The 22485-nt window shown below is 34.1% G+C and overlaps 1 long non-coding RNA gene across 2 annotated transcripts in view; it reads left to right on the forward strand.

The window, feature by feature from the left end:
• LOC143903526 (uncharacterized) overlaps positions 1-22101 on the forward strand; it is a 45981-nt gene extending 23880 nt beyond the window's left edge. Inside the window, exons 3-4 of one of the 2 annotated variants that reach the window (XR_013258736.1) lie at positions 20905-20968; positions 21288-22101. This is a non-coding gene — a long non-coding RNA (uncharacterized LOC143903526). The other variant, XR_013258733.1, reaches the window with a different exon arrangement.
• Positions 22102-22485: the final 384 nt, after the last annotated feature.

Raw genomic sequence — 22485 nt, forward strand, 5'->3', positions numbered from 1 at the left:
TTTCGCTATCGCGGGGTACGCACGCAGAGATATAACGGTTGCGTCGCGGCGCGTGCCGGTATCGGCTTACAATAGCGTGTTGACTTACAGTACCGCCGCGTAGTGCATCGTGACCGCTTTCTGCCGCGTCGAGTCTGACAGGGCCGTTTCACTGCTTCTGCGTTGTCTGCTTTGCTGCGTCCTTGCTGCGCTGCTTCGCTGGCTCGCTGCGTCCCTGCGTCGCTGCGTCGGGCTGGCGAGTCCGTGCGGTAGGTCGGGGCCTCTCCGGTGTCGCTGATAGCACGCGGGGCTACTGCCGTCGTTTCACGCACTCGGGATCCGGCTGGCTTTTCCTCTCCGGGATATTTAACCACCGTCTAACGATCCGTTCCCTTCGCAGGCGCAATCTGGCAGAACGTCCTCCCGTCCGGTTGGCAGATCCCACCGCTGCCACCAATTGTTGTGCCGTATCTCTGATTCGAGGGATCGGCACGGAGTTCTTTTGGATCCGCCGGGAGGAAGGAGGAATAATGTTGCCAGTGTTTTCTACTTGACGATTATTTTAATAAAAGACCTTTTATTCTTGATACACTTGTTTCGTTGATTTCGTTGCCCTGACTCGCGGGCGTTCTCAATAGGATAGTTTTCGTTGGTCGTGCGCGATTAGCCTTACGTTCTAGACTGCCCGCCGCTTCTCGGAAGGGCGGGCTTTTATCACTCGCGTATTTGCTTCCGCGATGCTGACTTAGCTGTCAGCGCTTTTGCTTCCGGGTGAGTGACCGGGATGTCACTTGCAACACCCGGAATGCCAGCTCAGGTGGATTTGGCAATATTCGGAAGAAGCGCTGACAGCTAGGTGTCGAAATAATGACACGGCGACTTCCGCCTCACAACATAATTTATTACAATCTTTACGCGCGGCTTTTCGATCATGAAATAGATTTTATAGCTGCTTATTCCGGATAACGAATTGATAGGCCATGGATCTCAAGTTTCGTTAAGCCGTAGAATTTTGCTTCCACTATCTCGATTTGGTAATTCTTCAGTTTAGCTACAGCAGCACAAAAAACGATGAATTTAGGCTCATTCGACGCGTTTTTGCACGAAACGAAAGAATCTGGCAAAAAAAAGTGTCGCTCTGTCCCGCGACGCGAGATATTAATCATTAAAATTGACAGGAATCAAGTTATGATTCCTGTCATACCGACGACATGTAGCAACACTGAACGTGCCCTGCGGCTACATGCGAATGCTCAGTGGTCGCATGCGCATGTAAAACTGCGCCAATTTTAAATAAATCAATCGTGCAGAATAACCAAGCATCTCGATTCAAGCAGTTAGGTCTCACGCTGGGAGTTTCTTTAATTTAATTATGCGGGGAAAAAAAAACACACACACACACACGGGGGGGGTGCGAGAGGGGGCCTTCGGCCCCCCCTTCCGTGCACCCACCCCACCGGTAGGCAGCGTTGACCTCGCTTTACAACATAAAGTACATGCTAAGTTGTAAAGCGAAATTATAAAGTACATGCATGGGAGGGGGTGTAGGGGAGAAAAGCCTTCCTGTTCACGTGCGCTCACGCATGTAAGCCCCCTTGCACCCCTCCATGCATGTGCTTTATAATTTTGCTTTACAACTTAAAGTACATGCTAAATTGTAAAGTGAAATTATAAAGCACATGCATGGAGGGGTGCAAGGGGGCAGAAGGCCCCTCTCTCGCACCCCCCCCCCGTGTGTGTGTGTGTGTGTGTGTGTGTGTGTGTGTATGTATGTGTGTGTGTGTGTGTGTGTGTGTGCTTCCCACGCATAATTAAACTAAAGAAACTCCCAGCGTCAACCCTAACTGCTTGAATCGAGATGCTTGGTTATTCTGCACGATTGATTTATTTAAAATTGGCGCAGTTTTACATGCACGTGCGACCACTGAGCATGCGCATGTGGCCACAGGACATGGTCGTAGTCGCTACAGCTCGTCGGTATGACAGAAATCATAACCTGATTTCTGTCAACTTTAACGTTTAATATCTCGCGTCGCGGGGCAGAGCGACACTTTTTTTTGCCAGATTCTTTCGTTTCGTGCAAAAACGCGTCGAATGAGCCTAAATTCATCGTATTTTGTGCTGCTGTAGCTGAACTAAAGAATTACTACATTTTTGGTTTAAATTTTGTTTTAAAAAATCGGAAACGTAGAGCAGCACTAAATTATGAAATGGAGGAACCTGCAAAGGCCAAAAAAAATAAATTTTTTTTTATAATTTTCAGGAATTACATCGTTCATAGGTCGATTAGTTTTAAATGAAATATGTTGTATGTAGGATTTGTTACCGATTTTCTGGAAACCGGTTTTTCTAATTTTTCGGGAAATAATTGACCAAATTTCAAAGAGTTATATATGAAACAGGGTTAGAATTTTCCGGGGAGTGCTATAAAGTGTATAATTTTTTGTTACCGATCTTTTTGGAAGCCGGTATCAAAAATTTTTCAAATTTTTCGAGAATTAACCAGTTACTTTAATTCGTGACTGTCGCGAGCAATTAAGACCGGTTTTTGGAAACTGGTTACGAAATTTTTCCAATTTCTCGGAAAATAACAAGTAGTTCGCGGTCAGACAGACAAACATACAGACGTCAGGTACTTATATATACATATATAGATAGGGGTAGAAAGAACTAAAGAATGTAATAGAATTAGAAAAATTGTTAATAGTAAAATGATGTACGATTTCTGTTAAAAAAGAAAATATACGTGATTGCTCCAATTTCCGCAAACTTTGAGATATCAAGCTGAATTTCTTTATGGATAATTTTTTTAATAGATAATTTTTATAAATAATTTTTTGTTACCGATTTTTAGAAACCGGTTTAGAAATTATTAAAATTTTGAGAAATAATAAGTACCTATTAATTGACCGATTTTTTTAAAACCAGTGCCAAAATTTTTAAAATTTTTAGAGGATAAGTTTAATTTTTTATTAATGGATAATTTTTTATTAATGGACTGATTTTCTTGAAATTGGTGTCAAAATTTTTCTAATTTTTTGTTTATGATTTTGATAAAATTGGTACCAAAAGATTACTAATTTTATGGAGATGGCTACTATGGGATTGAAAATTGGGTTTTATGAGGTTCTATTGGTGCTTCTAATTAATGAGTGAGTTTAGGGAGAGGGGAATAGATTTTGAGCCCGCGCGAAGCGCGGGCGAAAAATCTAGTAATATATATATATATATATATATATATATATAATATGTATATATATATATATATAATATATAATATATAATAAATTAAAATATGTAATAAATTAAAATTATTTAACTACTTATTACTTTAACATAAACTATACTTAGGTGAAACAAATATTTCCTCTGCAAACCTTCGGCCGGCAGCAGTCGGGAATAAAAAGTTTGGTTAGAAAAACTGCCAGTAATGTGTTCATCTGGTTGCCAGAATTAAGAACATAAAATTTAGAGGTTACCAGTATTTAAAAAAAAAGATTAAAAAAAGCGCCAAGTTCACGCATAGTAGTGTATATATGTTGTTGCCTCGAAAAAAAAGAAAGTGGTAGGGGAGAATGGGGGAATTACAGTCATCAGGCAATGCCGGTCACCTATATTTTACATAAACCAATAGTTATATCAAACTTTTTTGTCTCTATCCGTTTACATACATGATTATCGAGTAATTTATTATCCCGTGCCTATTAAACCAACATAAATTAATAAAAATCTGGTGATTCTTACTTTACGCAGTTTTTCTTATAAGAATCGATGTACTTTTAATAAAGGTTTTGCAAAATTTTTAGTAGTTAAAATTACATCTAACCGTTATTTATGACTTTTTTGGTTTTTTAGCTTCCATTTCGCCTATATTAAAAAACGATAACATCGTATAAATATATTATTATTTAATATAACAAATTCACTCGGTTTTTGGGGTAACGGTAGTCGCTTGCACGGGGAAATTGCAGTTGTGGCGCATTTGTTTATCATCGGGCACATGCCTGCAAACGTCGAGTGACAGCGTAAACATCACGGTATGTATACCTATATTTATACCACAAATTTGGTAGAATTTATCCAAACTCAGTGAGAAATGAATAATATATATGATTTACATAGACAATATTTTCAATTTGATGGACATTTCAGTCTTGAAATAACGCCGAAATATTAGGTTAAAATTTCAATTTTTCTGTTAATCATTAATTGTAATTATATTTTCAATTTAAGTTGCCTCGTTGTGTAGACCACGAAAAACCGAAAGAGGAAAATGGTCCTCAGACGAGCTCAGAGCAGCTATCGGGGCAGTAAAAGCTGGAATTCCCATTCGTCAGGCTGCGACTGCATCGAACATTCCCTTCAGCACTATCCAGCAGAGACTCAAGACCGGAGACAATTCCTCAGAGCCAAGAATGGGTCGAAAGCCTGTTTTTACAGCAGCCCAAGAAGCTGCGTTGGCTGATACTTTAATAAAGTTAGCGAAAGTGTTTTACGGACAGACATCTCTTCAAGTGCGCTGCGCAACATTTGAGTTTGCTAAACGCCACACAACATCCCCAATAATTTTAATAAAGAAAAAAGGTGTGCTGGCGTAGATTGGTTCTATGGATTCCAAACTCGTAATCCCTCAATCAGCGTGAGGAAACCAGAGGCAACAAGCCTCAATCGTGTGACTGCATTCAATCCGGAGGCTGTAAAAATGTTCTTTGATAACCTGAGGATCGTGATGGACAAATATAACTTCTCGCCATCCCAAATTTGGAATATGGACGAAACAGGAATTACAACATTCCAACAGCCCCAAAATGTGATCGCTGCAAAAGGTCAGGTGCTATGACCAGTGGTGAACGTGGAAGAACTGTCACAGTCATCTGTGCTGTCAACGCTGCGGGGAGTTTTGTTCCCCCAATGTTCATTTTTCCTCGTCAGAGAATGGCAGCTGGCTTATCAACTGATGGCCCTATCGGAGCAATTTACCATTGCTCGAAAAACGGTTGGACGACTGCAGAACTGTTCCTTGTATGGCTGAAGCACTTTGTGGAGAATTCAAAATGTTCAAAAGAGACGCCAGTCTTACTGGTTTTGGATAATCACGCAAGTCATATTTCTCTAGAAGCCTACAAATTTTGTCGTGACCATGGCATAGTGATGGTTTCATTGCCTCCACATACTTCACATCGACTTCAGCCATTAGATGTTACTTTTTTCGGTCCATTCAAAGCTGCGTTCCGCAAGGAAAGTGATAATATGATGAAATCTGAGCCGCTGCGTAAAATAACTGAATATGATCTGGCTTCACTTTTCAGAAAAGCCTACGTAAAAGTTGCTTCAATCGAAAAAGGGATTTTTGGATTTAGCTCGACCGGAATCTGTCCACTCAATTCAAAGAGCATAATTCCGCAAGAAGATTTCGCGGCTGCCTCACTGCTACGGCCAATAAATTCGAATCCACTCAGCAACGAAAACATCACACCGGAAGAAGATTTCGTGGCTGCTTCGCCGTTACAGCCAATAAATTCGAATTTACTCAGCAATGAAAACATCACACCGGAAATACTGCAACAAATAGAGCCATCGCAGACTGCTATTCACGACGATACCTTGATATCACTATTGATTATCGCAGATGCAGCATTCAATATCGACGAGCTTCCAACGTTGCTTGTGGATTCATGTGACGAAACTTCGAGAAATGATCTTGGCGGAGAAGAAATTTTATTCGCTCAGGTATCGACGAGCACCATGACGGCTGTAAGAACATCGCCGATTGTTGAACCTACTGTTTCCCGCTGTCGAACATGAGCGACATTGCACCCTGCCTGTTGCCGAAAGAAAATGTGCCACCACAGAATTCTGTACCGAAAAGAGCTGGTCGGAAGAAACAGCAATCAATAATCATCACCAGTTCTCCCATGAGAGAAGAATTAGAAGTAAAGAAGCAGAAGAAAATAATTAAGGAAGAAAAGTTGCAAGTGAATCCAAAAGGGAATCGAAAACGGAACGAAGAAAAAAGGATAATGAAGAAAAAAGAACCGATTAAAAAAAGGCAGAGAGGAAGGCCGAAAAAACCGAAAGAGAAAGAGCAGGCGAAAGAAGAAGGGAAAGAGAAGCTAAAAAAACAAACTAATGAGACTGTAAAAGATGTAAGAAAAGAAAGTTATAGTACAAAGTTGCGCTGTTGAAAGCATTTAACTTATTTTTCGTTTTTTGTTTGAGAGATATACTGTTACCTATATAATACCTAAAATGTTTAAGTAAGACAGTATTAAAAAAGGTCCTATTATTTATAATAGTTATAGGTAAGCGCATAGTTAAATAAAAAAAACTTATTTCTATTTATTTTTATGTCTGACAATCTTTTTTTTTTTTACCGATACAAGATTTTTTGGCTTCCTATCAAAATATAGCCCGCCGAACCCTGGCTGCTATATAGCGACCGGCTGGTATTACCCCAAACGTGACCGTAGTTACCCCCGAAAGCTGACCGCGGTTATCCAAGAGGCGACCGTAATTACCCAACACGTCGGACAATTGCGGTCAATTCAGAGATTTTTATAATCAATGCAGGCTTAATTATTTATTAGCTTTCTTGACTTTTTTATGCTTTTACTTTCGAAGAATGATTGATGAAGTATCCGTCAACTATTCCATTTTGGTTCTAAAAACATTTCTTTTTCAGAAAATAAGAAATAATTCTTACTGACTGCAATTCCTCCATTCTCCCCTAGTATTATACCTCGAAAAAACCTAAGTAACAAGTGGTAGACGTAATCTTTATATCTCGAAAAATCTCGAAAAAATCTAAGCAGTAGTATCTTTATTTCCAAAAAATTATAATCCAAGAGATCACTTGGGTTATAATTTTTCGGAAATAAAGATACTACTGCTTACATTTTTTCGAAATTTTTCGAGATATAAAGATTACGTCTACCACTTGTTACTTAGGTTTTTTTGAGGTATAATACTACCATTGCACTTTCTTCTTTTTTCGAGGTAACAACATATAATACATTACTATGCGTGAACTTGGCGCTTTTTTTTACCTTTTTTGAAAAAAGGTAATTTTGTACGGATATCACGCCTTTTTGTAGTATTACGCATTTTATAAACAGTATGTACAGAGTAAAGCTATTTGGAGGTATAATAATACTACCACATGGTTTATTTCGAGGTAACAACATAACAGGGTAACAACATAATACATATACACTACTATGCGTGTACTTGGCGCCTTTTTTACCTTTTTTTTAAAAGGTAATTTTGTACGTTACGTAGTGTTTTTTGTAGTGTTACGCATCTTAATCATATAAACAATATATCTAATAATCTTATAAACAGTATATACAAGGTATGAAGCTAAAAGTGTTACAGACTATTATTTCTAAAAAAAACAACAATTTAATATATTTTGCTTAGTTTTTTAAAAATAATAATCTGTAACCCTTTCAGTTGCACACCTTGTATATATATTTCAATTTCAACATAAAACATAATCGCAATATAGCATGATTAATGTTAATAAGTCGTTAACTGTAAAATTCTTTATTTATTTTTATTCGCGTGTCCTTACTGAATGTTGTTCGCAACTGTATGTACCGATATCTTCAGGTATCGATATTTTTGATAATTACAGATGGACACCTGTAACACGTGTCTGAAATTTACCCGATTTATTTATTTTTTTATTTCTTTCAACTAATCGCAAATTAATTCTATTTGATAAAAGCAATTCTGTTAAATTTCTCATACATAACGCATCGTTTATAATTTTCTATTATAAATATTAAATAGTACGATATATATATATAATAGATATGATATATATATATATAATATCTTTAATAATAGATAAAATATATAGAGAGAATATATTATAATATTATATTATTATATATATATATATTTATATATATATTAATATTTATATTTATTATATAGATATAGTTTTATATATTAATCTATATATTTATTATATTATTTAGTATATTTATATTTATATTTATATTTCTATGTTATTATTGATATATAATATAAATATATATTTTATATATATATATATATATATATATATATATATATATATATCGTACTATTTAATATTTATAATAGAAAATTATAAACGATGCGTTATGTATGAGAAATTTAACAGAATTGCTTTTATCAAATAGAATTAATTTGCGATTAGTTGAAAGAAATAAAAAATTAAATAAATCGGGTAAATTTCAGACACGTGTTACAGGTGTCCATCTGTAATTATCAAAAATATCGATACCTGAAGATATCGGTACATACAGTTGCGAACAACATTCAGTAAGGACACGCGAATAAAAATAAATATATATATATATATATATATATATATATTCGTACTCACATCCTTGAAAATTATTTCGAGAATTCGAGCGAATGTCACAACTAAATAAAATTATCTTTCATATTTTGACAGTTGAGTAGGAACATATTTGAGTTGGCGAAAAATGATTCTCTGAAACCGCACGTGTGTGTGTAAATAATTCAGTAGAAAATATATAATCTTCATTTCAAAATACATTTGCACACTACGTACCAAAAATATCTATATATATAAGTCGCGTCGTCTGTCTGTCTGTCTGTCTGTATGTCTGTATGTACGCGAACTACTCATTCGTTAGTGGATCAAATTTTTACCAAAAATATATGAAATAGAGGTAGAATTTCCCGGGGATGAAAATGTCGCGGCCAATTTTTTGCTACCGATTTTCTGGAAACCAATTTTTCTAATTTTTTTAATTTTTCGGGAAATAATTGACCGAATTTAAAAGAATTATGTATGAAACAGAGATAGAATTTTCCGGGAAGTGCTATAAAGTGTATAATTTTTCGTTACCGATCTTTTTGGAATCCGGTTACAAAATTTTTCCAATTTTTCGGAAATTAATTGACCGAATCTTAAAAAGAATTATATGAAATAGGGGTAGAATTTCCCGGGGATTGCCATAAAATGTATAATTTTTTGTTACCGATCTTTCCACCTACCTACGTACGCAACATACGCACCTACGCGCATTTACTCATTCGTGGACCGAATTTTTACCAAAAGTATGTGAAGTAGGGGTAGAATTTCCCGGGGAGTGCCATAATGTGTATAGTTTTTTGCTACCGATTTTCTGAAAAACGGTTTTTCTAATTTTTCCAGTTTTTCGGAAATTAATTGACCAAATCGCAAAGAATTGCATATGAAGTAGGGGTAGAATTTCCCGGGAATTGCATTAAGTGTATAATTTTTTGTTACCGATCTTTTTGAAAACCAATTCCAAAATTTTTCTAATTTTTCTGGAAATATTTAACTGAATCTCAAAGAATTGTATATGCTGACACACACATACACGCGCGCACACATATAATTTATTCATTAAGCCTAAATTTTGCTAACATTACTCCTTAAAAGTGATATAGTTTATATTTTTTACGTGAGTAATTTTATAATTTTACGTGAGTCATTTTATAATAATTGACTATATACATAAATAGCTGGTTTCACATGTTAAATGTCATTAGATGAAATAAAACCGAATTAAATAGATGTCATCATGGATATGGAAAATGTGATTATAAGTGAAACAAATGGACATAAAATACAAAGTGTTATCAGTGGTTAAATAAATCAACAGAGTGCATTAGAAAATGGCAACACGAACAGCATGAGTGAAATAAGTAGAAGAGAAATCGAAGAATCTAGAAATGGTAAATACTAAATAATATTTATTTCTTTTTTCAGTTTATATATTTCTCTATTCTTTTTTTCTCCCTATTTTAGTAAATATATACTTCTTTTCTTCTCCCTATTTTAGTAAATATACTTATACTTATATATATAGATAAATATATTTATATATATATAAAGATCTATTTATAATTATAAATATCAGCATGGATGAAATGAAACTGAATAAAACGGAAATTGTGAATGAAACAAATGGATATGAAATACAAAATGGTAATGAAATAGCTAGAAGAGAAAGCAAAGAATTTAGTAATGGTAAATATTAGGAGGAGGGCGAATGGAAGAAGGGCCCGGCACGTCACCGGGCAGCCTCGAGTCGAACTCACGTTCGAAGGAGAAATACGAGCCGGACGTGCTGGTGAGAAACGCAAGACGAAATAGACCTTCGAGAGAGGTTCAGTGTCGATCTATGGGCGAGAGCGTAGTCGAAGCTAACACGGAAACGCGAAATCTGCTTCTTGGTACGATTAAGGAAAGCGACTTGAATAAAACGACGAACGTATGGTCTCGAAAAAATTATCCACACGAGACTGCTTCTCGGTCCGTTACGGATTGGCCCATGAACAAGAATGAAGCTACATACAAGGTGCATGCAGCAGCCCGGTAAACGCATGAAATCTAACGCGATCACGACTCTCGAGCTGCGAAGGAGAAACTCCGATCCAGCTACGAAAATTTCGGGTTTAAGTGAAGATAAAACGGGTTTGCAGGAAGTGGTAAAACCTACTTATTTAACACATTTTCTAAGTGTTATTCGAGGAAGAAACGAGATAGTTCTTCCATGTGCCTCGACTGGAATTACAGCAACACTTCTAAAAGGAGGAAGAACTTATCACTTCCTATTCAAGCTTTCAATTCCAATTGATGATAGTGCTAAATCTAATATCAGAGGAAATTCTCAAGCTGCACGAGAACTGATCATTGCCAAACTAATCATATGGGATGAGGTGAGCATGACTGTTGGACATGCTTTAACAGCGGTTGATAAACTTTTAAGAGATTTAATGAAAAATTCTCGACTATTTGGAGGAAAAGTAATTTTATTTGCAGGAGATTTTAAACAAAATCTTCCCGTAGTGCCACATGCACAGAAAACAGCCATAATTGAGTCGACTGTAAAATACAGTTCTATATGGAGGAATGTAACTCAGGTTAAACTAAAGCAAAATATGAGAACTGGGGAAGAAAAAGAATTTGCAATTGGCTAATGCAACTCGGAGATGGTAAATTATCAAATACGGATGGACTACATCTCGATACAATTGAAATTCCCCAGAATTTTATATCAAAAGAATCTCTTATTGCTGAAATTTTTGGTGATAGAATCACCGCAAGGAACAGATTAAAAAAAATCCAGATCGAACGATTTTTTGTCTTAAGAATGAGGATATATTCAAAATTAATGACGAAATTTTTTGTCTAATGGAAGGAGAAGAAAAAGAGTATCTCAATTGACTCTATTGTAAGTGATGATCCACAAGAGCAATTGAATTTTTCAACTGAGTTTTTAAACTCTCTGACACCTTCTGAAATGCCAGTTCATCGATTTAAAATAAAAGTCAGTGCTACAATAATCCTATTAAGAAATTTAAATACTAAAAAAGGACTCTGTAATGGCACAAGATTTATTGTTACTAATTTGAAAAATAATCTAATTTATGCAGAGGTTCTAACTGGTCTCCTGCTCGAGGACAGATTGCCTTTATTCCAAGAATATATTTAATTACAAGTGAAGTGAACTGCCATTTAAGTTTAAACAAAGACAGTTTCCTATTCGAGTGTCATTTGCTATGACAATCAATAAATCACAAAGACAAAGTTTAGAAAAAGTTGGGATTTATTTGTTACATCCTGTATTTGCTCATAGTCAACTTTATGTGGCATTTTCTAGAGCAACCAGAAAAGAAAGTGTAAAAATTAAGATTGATGAATTAAGCAATCAAGGACATCTAATAAAAAGAAGTAAAAAATGTTTTACAAAAAATGTAATATACAGAGAAATTTTATAAATTGAAAAATTATAAAATTGTATAAATGAATATAATATAGATAATTAAAATGTTAATAAAATATATATTTAATTAATTTTTAAATAAATTACATAAAAAATTATAAATATTAAAATTGTAAAAATAATTTTACAAATAATAATTAATTTTTAGCATGAGTGTAAGTGTGCAGTACGAAGTACGTTTTGAAATGTCAAAAAAGTAAATTGCGATCGATTCCCTCAAAATTGGTACCAAAATTTTTTTTATAGTGGAATAGGCCTACTATTGGGGAAACCACTAAAAAAAGAAACGCATTTACAATAGTACCTTAAAGGTGATGCAGAAATCTATTGGCGTTAAATGTAAATATACGCTAGCACCTATTTGCGTGTTTTATTACATATGTCCTCCGGGGCTAAGCCTTTATAGATTTATAGTTTCCTAGTTTTGAGGTCCACGCGCTAGCTTTGAGGCCCGCGCGAAGCGCGGGCCGAAACGCTAGTATAATATAATAACGTAGTTTTTGCTATTTAATTGATTGAATTTCAGAAAAGAAAAATATTTAAAAATATATAACTATGTCAGTCAATAAAGAGACATAGACGCAAATTGAATCATATATATTTAATTGCCGGCTCATTAAATATAAAGTGCACACACATAGAAATTGTATATTTTTCTATACTTAAATGCAATAGAAGAAATAATTAAATAAGTATCCTTGCATAGGAATATTGTGTACAATTTTTACAAAACAGAGATTCGCGCAATTAAGATACGTAATAAAATTAATAACGATTCTATAAATCTTAGTTATATGTTAATAATACAACCTGATCTTTTTAATCATGAAACTTACAAATTAACGGAAAAAGATTCGTATCCTAAATCGAAAACAAATTATGTGTAAACATAATAAAAATTGTATGAATTAAAATTATGTGTATACACATAATAAAAATGCGGAGTTAATTTTGTCGGACATAATTTTAATTCATCCAATTTTTATTAGACATAATTTTAATTCGTCCAATTTTTATTATGTCTAGACATAATTTTAATTCAGCGAATTTTTATTATGTCATGACAATTTTAATTCTGCCACTAGGGAATTTGTAAGTCGATTTTTATATGAATCAAGCTTGAATTTGATGTCTAGGTGTCCCAGGTTGCCGATGACGAGGTCCACATAATGCGCTCTATAGTTTTCGGTATCCAGATGTATTAATATCTTGAATTCGATGTCCACGTGTTCCAGGTTGCCGATGACGGGTTCCAGATAGTGCGCTTTATAGTTTTTGGTGTCCAGATGTAATAATACGTTGAATTCGATGTCTAGGTGTCCCACGTTGCCAATGACGAGGTCCACATAGTGCGCTCCGTAGTTTTCGGTGTCTACGTGTATTAATACTTTGAATTCGATATCTACGTGTCCTACATTCAGATTTAAAGTTATTAATACACCTAGACAACGAAAACTACAAAGCGCACTATGTGGACCTCGTCATCGACAACCTGAGACACGTAGACATCGAATTCGAGGTATTATTACACCTAGACACCGAAAACTACGGAGAGCGCTATCAGGACTTTGTCATCAGCAACCTGGGACACCTAGACATCAATTTCAAGGTACTAATACACGTAGACACTGAAAACTACGGAGCGCACTATGTGGACTCGTCATCGGCAACCTAGGACACCTAGACATCAAATTCAAGGTATTAATACACGTAGACACCGAAAACTACGAAACTCACTATCTAGACATTGTCATCGGCAACCTGGGACACGCGGACATCGAATTCAAGGTATTAATACACCTAGACACCGAAAACTACGGAGAGCGCTATCAGGACTTTGTCATCAGCAACCTGGGACACCTAGACATCAATTTCAAGGTACTAATACACGTAGACACTGAAAACTACGGAGCGCACTATGTGGACTCGTCATCGGCAACCTAGGACACCTAGACATCAAATTCAAGGTATTAATACACGTAGACACCGAAAACTACGAAACTCACTATCTAGACATTGTCATCGGCAACCTGGGACACCTAGACATCGCATTCAACGTATTATTACACCTGGACATCGAAAACTACGAAGCGCACTATGTGGACCTCGTCATCGGCAACCTGGGACACCTTGACACCGAATTCAACGTATGATTACACCTAGATACCGAAAACTATGAAACGCACTATTTGGATCCAGTCATCGGCAACCTGTGACACGTAGACATCGAATTAAAGGTATTAATACACGTAGACACCGAAAACTACGGAACGCACTATGTGGACCTCGTCATCGGCAACCTGGGACACCTAGACATCGAATTCAACGTACGATATTACACCTGGACACACCGAAAACTATGAAGCGCACTATCTGGATCCCGTCATCGGCAACCTGGGACACGTGGACATCGAATTCAAGAATTAATACACGTAGACACCGAAAACTACGGAGCGCACTATGTGGACCTCGTCATCGGCAACCTGGGACACGTAGACATCGAATTCAACGTATTATTACACCTGGACACCGAAAACTATGAAGCGCACTATCTGAACCTCGTCATCGGCAACCTGGGATACCTAGACATCGAATTCAAGCTTGATTCATAAGAATCGACTTAAAAATTCCTTAGCGGCACTTTCTGCCAAGCGTAGAGAACCTTCTTTTCCGTTGACTCAATATATATTATATATATACCTAATTTACCTAAATAGAAATCTTCCTCCTGACTGATAAGTCTATCGACCTAATTTCGAAATACGCGCGCGATATCAAAACTGGCGATACCTGCGCCGCCAGTGTCGAAAAAGTGAAAGGGACGTTTCTCTGATAATCATAATAATATTGAGATGAAAGCGGTCGGCGTAGAAGTAGGAAGTATCTTAAAAATAAATTTTCACATTTGGACTTTGCGTCGCAATATCTCCGCTCGTAGGGCACGTAGCGGAAAATTATGAGAAACCCCCCCCCCCCTAATTGGACCCCAAGCTATCGATCAAGCCTACTTAGAACTTGATCCGTTCACTCGTTATCGAGATCTCAACATCTCGCGGTACTCACGGGTACTCGCAACTCGTCGCGTCGCGTAAAAGAGTCACGGTCGGTTTCGCTCCGCGTGTATGTACTTGGCGCGAGACACTACCGTGTCTCTTAATTAGGTGCAATTGAGCTTGGTCATTATTATATTAATTAAAAATTAAAAATCAATTTTATTTAAACTTTCTAATTTTATTTATAAAGTTTATAATTGGAGCAATCAGAAAATAATATTTTAAAAAGATAAAGTATCTCATCACACTTGTATATATATATTAAATCAATTACTACCGAATGCTTAATATGCCAGTAATTGGGTCTTTCACCCTAGCACTCTTCGAAAAATTCTACCCCTACTTTATATACAATACTTTGAAATGCAGTCCACTAACGAATGAGTAGTTCGCGGTCAAACAGACATACAGACATACAGGTATGAAGTGATTTATTCGAACACGCAATGTATGTAGGAATGCATTGCACATTTAATTAATAATAATTGTTTATTAATAACAGTTTTCTTATTACGGTATATATTTTTTTTAATAAAATATAAATCAATATCAAAATTTGATGTAAAAATATTTGGCATCAATATTACGCAACATAACATATATGTATAGGTATTTACTGATAGCGTATGAAAAAAAATACATTTTAATAATGTATAAGTTTACTTTATAGGTAATATAAATCATAACATATAATCAATATTTACACAGATTACACTTTACTAAATTGACATGAAAAGATAATTCAATAACGTAAATGTATTTACAGTAATAAAAAGTAGAATTTTATCATTATTTATCTTACGCAAATATATAAAAAAATCTGTAACTCATTGTCAGTCATGCACGGAGAGCACCGCGGCGAATTCTTCCTACTCGTGAATATAATTTTTAATACTTAAAAAGTTTCACTTTTAAATATGTATAAAAACTGAAAATCAACATATAAATTATATATTTGTGTTACAGAATAATTTATTATTATAAGATGATTCAGAAATAGACGTATTATCTATTGTACCTTTCTATGAACAATAGTTTTTTGTTAAACAAGAGGAATGCAAAATGTTTAGTTCTAGTGTTTTCAACGTATATAAATAGCATATAAATATGTAACTTTGTTATTAAATTTCATGAATTTATCTGCCTTATCTCGTATTTGTAAATCGCAAATCTATCCAAAGTGAATAAAAATCTTCCAATTATAATTACAAATCAAGAGACACGGCAGTGTCTCGCGCCAAGTACACGCGGAGCGAGACCGACCGTGACTCTTTTACGCGACGCGACGGGTTGCGAGTACCCGAGATGTTGAGATCTCGATAACGAGTGAACGGATCAAGTTCTAAGTAGGCTTGATCGATAGCTTGGGGTCCAATTAGGGGGGGGGGGGTTTCTCTCATAATATTCCGCTACGTGCACTACGAGCGGAGATATTGCGACGCAAAGTCCAAATGTGAAAATTTATTTTTAAGATACGTATACTACTTCTAACGCCGACGTCTGATATGATGACGTCATAATCAGAAACGTTACTTTCACTTTTTCGACGCTGGCGGCGCAGGTATCGCCAGTTTCGATATCGCGCGCGTATTTCGAAATTAGGTCGATAGACTTATCGGTCAGAAGGAAGATTTCTATTTAGGTAAAAATTAGGTATATATATAAATAATATATATTGAGTTAACGGAAAAGAAGATTCTCTACGCTTGGCAGAAAATGCCGCTAGGGAATTTTTAAGTCGATTCTTATGAATTAAGCTTGAATTCGATGTCTAGGTATCCCAGGTTGCCGATGACGAGGTCCAGATAGTGCGCTTCATAGTTTTCGGTGTCCAGGTGTAATAACACGTTGAATTCGATGTCTACGTGTCCCAGGTTGCCGATGACGAGGTCCTCATAGTGCGCTCCGTAGTTTTCGGTGTCTACGTGTATTAATACCTTGAATTCGATGTCAAGTGTCCCAGGTTGCCGATGACGAAGTCCACATAGTGCGCTTCATAGTTTTCGGTGTCTACGTGTATTAATACCTTGAATTCGATGTCCACGTGTCCCAGGTTGCTGATGACGGGATACAGATAGTGCGCTTCAGAGTTTTCGGTGTCTATGTGTAATCGTACGTTGAATTCGATGTCTAGGTGTCCCAGGTTGCCGATGACGAGGTCCACATAGTGCGCTTCGTAGTTTTCGGTGTCCAGGTGTAATAATACCTTGAATTTGATGTCCACGTGTTCCAGGTTGCCGATGACGGGATCCAGATAGTGCGCTTCATAGTTTTCGGTGTCCAGGTGTAATCGTACGTTGAATTCGATGTCTAGGTGTCCCAGGTTGCCGATGACGAGGTCCACATAGTGCGCTTCGTAGTTTTCGGTGTCCAGGTGTAATAATACGTTGAATGCGATGTCTAAGTGTTCCAGGTTGCCGATGACAAAGTCTACATAGTGCGCTTCATAGTTTTCGGTGTCCAGGTGTAAGAATACGTTGAATTCAATGTCTACGTGTCTCAGGTTGCCGATGACGAGGTCCACATAGTGCGCTTCGTAGTTTTCGACGTCCAGGTGTAATAATACGTTGAATGCGATGTCTAAGTGTTCCAGGTTGCCGATGACGATGTCTAGATAGTGAGCTCCGTAGTTTTCGGTGTCTACGTGTATTAATACCTTGAATTCGATGTTTAGGTGTCCCAGGTTGCTGATGACGAGGTCCAGATAGCGCGCTCGGTAATTTTTGGTGTGTAGGTGTAATAATACCTCGAATTCGATGTCTACGTGTTCCAGGTTGTCGATGACGAGGTCCACATAATGCGTTTCATAGTTTTTGGTGTCTATAGGTGTATTAATAACTTTAAATCTGAATGGGTGCGTTCAGCCGATACTCCGCTAGCCTAGCAATTGTGAGCAGTCGCTCGTTTTCGCTCGTTTCCTCTCCTTTCAATCCATTAGGTCAAAAGAGAGGAAACGAGCGAAAACGAGCGTCTGCTCACGATTGCTAGGCTAGCGGAGTATCGGCTGAACGCACCCAATGTAGGACACGTAGATATCAAATTCGAGGTATTAATACATGTAGACACTAAAAACTACGAAGCGCACTATGTGGACCTCGTCATCGGCAACTTGGAACACATGGCCATCGAATTCAAGGTATTAATACACCTGTACACCGAAAACTATAGAGCGCACTATGTGGACCTCGTCATTGGCAACCTGGGACACCTAGACATTGAATTCAAGCTTGATTCATAAGAATTGACTTAAAATTTCCCTAGCGGCAGAATTAGAATTATGTCATGACATAATAAAAATTGCTAAATTAAAATTATGTTTAGACATAATAAAAATTGGACAAAAATTATGTCTAGACATAATAAAAATTGGATGAATTAAAATTATGTCTGACGTAAAAATAATTATCAAAAATATTGATACCTGAAGATATCGGTACATATACAGTTGCGAACAACATTCAGTAAGACACTCAAATAAAAATAAATAAAGAATTTTACAGTTAACGACTTATTAACATTAATCATGCTTTATTGCGATTATGTTTTATGTTGAAATTGAAAAATATATACAAGGTGTACAACTAAAAGGGTTACAGATTATTATTTTAAAAAAACTAAGCAAAATATTAAATTGTTGTTTTCTTTAGAAATAATAGTCCGTAACAATTTTAGCTTCATACCTTGTATTATATACTGTTTATAAGATTATAAGATATATTGTTTATAAGATTAAGATGCGTAACACTACAAAATGGCGTGATATCCGTACAAAATTACCTTTTTAAAAAAAAGGTAAAAAAGAGCGCCAAGTACACGCATAGTAGTGTATATGTATTATGTTGTTACCCTGTTATGTTGTTACCTCGAAAAAAACAAAGTGGTAGTATTATACCTCCAAATAGCTTTATCCTGTACATACTGTTTATAAAATGCGTAATATACTACAAAAAGGCGTGATATCCGCACAAAATTACCTTTTTTAAAAAAAGGTAAAAAAAGGCGCCAAGTACACGTATAGTAGTGTATATGTTGTTACCTAAAAAAAAATGAAAGTGGTAGTATTATACCTCGAAAAAACCTAAGTAACAAGTGGTAGATTTTTATATCTCGAAAAATCTCGAAAAAATCTAAGCAGTAGTATCTTTATTTCCGAAAAATTATAACCCAAGTGATACACGTCACAAAATTATGTTACCTTATCAAAAAGAAGAGTCGCACTTCAAGTGATCTATTACAATTACAAAAAAGAAATGATATCTCTTTAAATTAGAGCGCCAATTACAGATAGAACTTGTATATTGCCTCAATAAATAATTGTTGCACTACTTTGAAAAATCTTTACATTGTGTCAATTAGAAAAAAATGTATGATAACAATTTTATAAGATTAAAAAATTTTATTTAAATTTAACAAGGGAATACAAGATATTTAAATACAAAGTTTACATGTGTATTTTTTAATGGTCACAAAGAATTACAGAGGTAACAGTACAAAATACAAATATTTTATTAAAATATTTAATCCAACGAGGGAATACAATTTGTATTTAAATATAAAATTTATATATGTATTTTTCAATAAAATAAAATATTTAATCACAAAGAATTACAAAGGTAACAGTACAAAATAAAAATATTTTATTAAAATACATAAATTTTTCTTGTAAAAAAAACTTGGCGCTGTTAGACTTCGAAAATTTAAATAAATAAATAAATTTATTCTATACTTAATTATAAGCCGCATTATCCGCCGTCCGCGTCGTCACGCACACCCATATCATTCACTCCCACATCCACGCTGATAATCATTTAATATTACTCCCATCGCATTTTTCTCTGAATTATTTTTATTTACTGTTGTCCTTATTTATTTAAAATTTCGAGGTCTAACAGCGCCAAGTTTTTTTACAAGAAAAATTTATGTATTTTAATAAAATATTTTTATTTTGTACTGTTACCTTTGTAATTCTTTGTCATTAAATAATTTATTCTATTGAAAAATACATATATAAATTTTATATTTAAATACAAATTGTATTCCCTCGTTGGATTAAATATTTTAATAAAATATTTGTATTTTGTACTGTTACCTCTGTAATTCTTTGTGACCATTAAAAAATACACAATGTAAACATTACAATGTAAACTTAGTATTTAAATATCTTGTATTCTTTTGTTAAATTTAAATAAAATTTTTTAATCTTATAAAATTGTTATCATACATTCTTTTCTAATTGACATAATGTAAAGATTTTTTAAAGTAGTGCAACAATTATTTATTGAGGCAATATACATGTTCTCTCTGTAATTGGCGCTCTAATTTAAAGAGATATCATTTCTTTTTTGTAATTGTAATAGATCACTTGAAGCGCGACTCTTCTTTTTGATAAGGTAACATAATTTTGTGACGTGTATCACTTGGGTTATAATTTTTCGGAAATAAAGATACTACTGCTTAGATTTTTTCGAGATTTTTCGAGATATAAAAATCTACCACTTGTTACTTAGGTTTTTTCGAGGTATAATACTACCACTTTTATTTTTTTTTAAGTAATAACATATACACTACTATACGTGTACTTGGCGCCTTTTTTTACCTTTTTTTAAAAAAGGTAATTTTGTGCGGCTATTATATACAAGTATTATACAAAAGTATTATACATGTTTCAAAATAACCGCAAACACACACACGCACACACATACACACACACACACATACACGCGCGCACACTCACACGCACGACACGCACGTATATGCACGCACACGCACGCACGCACATATATATATACTCTATATAACCATGTATAAATAATTATATATACCATGTATAATCTGTATAATCACTTAATAATAAAAGTTTTATAACAAACTAGCATGCCCCGCCGGGATTCGCCCCGGCCCCGGTATTTCTAATTTTTTTTTTTTTTTTTTTTTTTTTTTTTTTTTTTTTTTTTATTCTGCTATTCGGGGCGGAGACGAATCCAACAAATCATAGATCATTAAAATCTGTCCAGCCGTTCTTGAGTTATAAGTGCTGTAACTATCCCCGCGACTTTGTTTTATGTATATTAATTTTGAATAATCTTTTTCAGATAAAGAAAACATACAAATTATTTTAAACAAAAGACGCAATCACCCTCTATGTATGTTCCTTATGTATGTAATTTTTTTCTTTGTAAATTAATTTTTATATCTTCTATGTTGTAAATGTTTTAGATATTCGCATATATTATGTTTTGTAATTACAAAAACTACAATTATTATATAACTAGAATGATTATGGTTAAATTATATACTTATTTTTATTGTTGATATATATAATTTTAGGAAACAAATTTAAAAATTGATATTAAGATTTTCTTAGAAAACAATAAAATGTAGAAACAAAAATAGAAAACATTAAATTTAATATTCAAATTTTGTATAATAAAAAATTAAAAACTTTTATTGATGTGTCTCAAATTGGTTTTTTCAGATTGTTATTCAAGAAACATAATTAGATGCCACACAACATTCAATCGCTTATAAGTTTAATTTGAAGTTAGTAAACAAACATTTGACTACCTCAATAATAGTTAATTTCTTATTGTAATATCAATACTACTTCTAATGATTAACAAAATAATTGAATTATTTTCTATTTTCAACAAGAGTAATGGATATAATTACAACATTTGAGTCTAATAATTATTAAGTAACAGTAAAGCAATATACATAATATGCATTATTATTATTTATGTATAACAGAAAATGATAATATATCACAATGTAGTATGTTAAAACCAATATTCCAATATTTGAAGTCTATTTTATCACAACTTTAAAGAATAAAACTGTATTACATATTGTAACTGTATTACATATTAAAGCAATGCTATCTTGGCTATATAAATATGTGTGTACGTGTATGCGTCCGTTTCCTTTTTATTTCATTTGTATTTTAAAGGGTATAAAATTTTTTTTTTTTTTACAAGTTATAAAGTTTTTGACAAAGAATAATTTTTCAAAAGATTGTAAATTATGTATTTCTATTTTAACTGAAATAAAATGTATTATAAACAAGTGACAAACATAATAAAGGTAAAGCGTAAAGAATATGTAACTATATACAAGAAAAGTGTAATTGCACTTAGATAAAAGTGTAAAAATAATATGTATGTAATGTCCATTTAATTTTACCTTTATAAATATTTTTTTTTATAACAATTATTTTAAAGATATTATCAAAACATGAATATATACATACATAACGTGTCCAATTTTAATAAAACCAGTCAGAAATAAACAAATATCTAAAAAAATGAATAGATTTATACAAAAATAGCTTATGCAATAATTGTTTTGTTTTAAGTAAGACATTCTGTAGGAAAAAATATTATAATGAGAGCATTAAGAAAGGGAACTTTTCGCTAAATATTTTATATTTTATTTTATGTAATAATGAGTGAATATCTGAGTAAAATCCTAATATAATTTTGTACAATATTGTTCAAATATTGTATCAAATATTAAATAATATAATTTGCAAGTACATATAAATTTCCATTTTTATTTTTAGCAAACATTCGATCATCAAAAAAACAAATGCAATAATAATAAAAAATAATAATAATAATGCAATAATAATAGATATATGTATGTGCAAAATTTAATAATGTATATAAATTTCATCA

The sequence above is a fragment of the Temnothorax americanus genome, unplaced genomic scaffold, assembly GCF_048541705.1.
Source record: "Temnothorax americanus isolate GAGA-0224 unplaced genomic scaffold, ASM4854170v1 Scaffold48, whole genome shotgun sequence".
NCBI classification, from domain to species: Eukaryota; Metazoa; Arthropoda; class Insecta; order Hymenoptera; family Formicidae; genus Temnothorax; species Temnothorax americanus.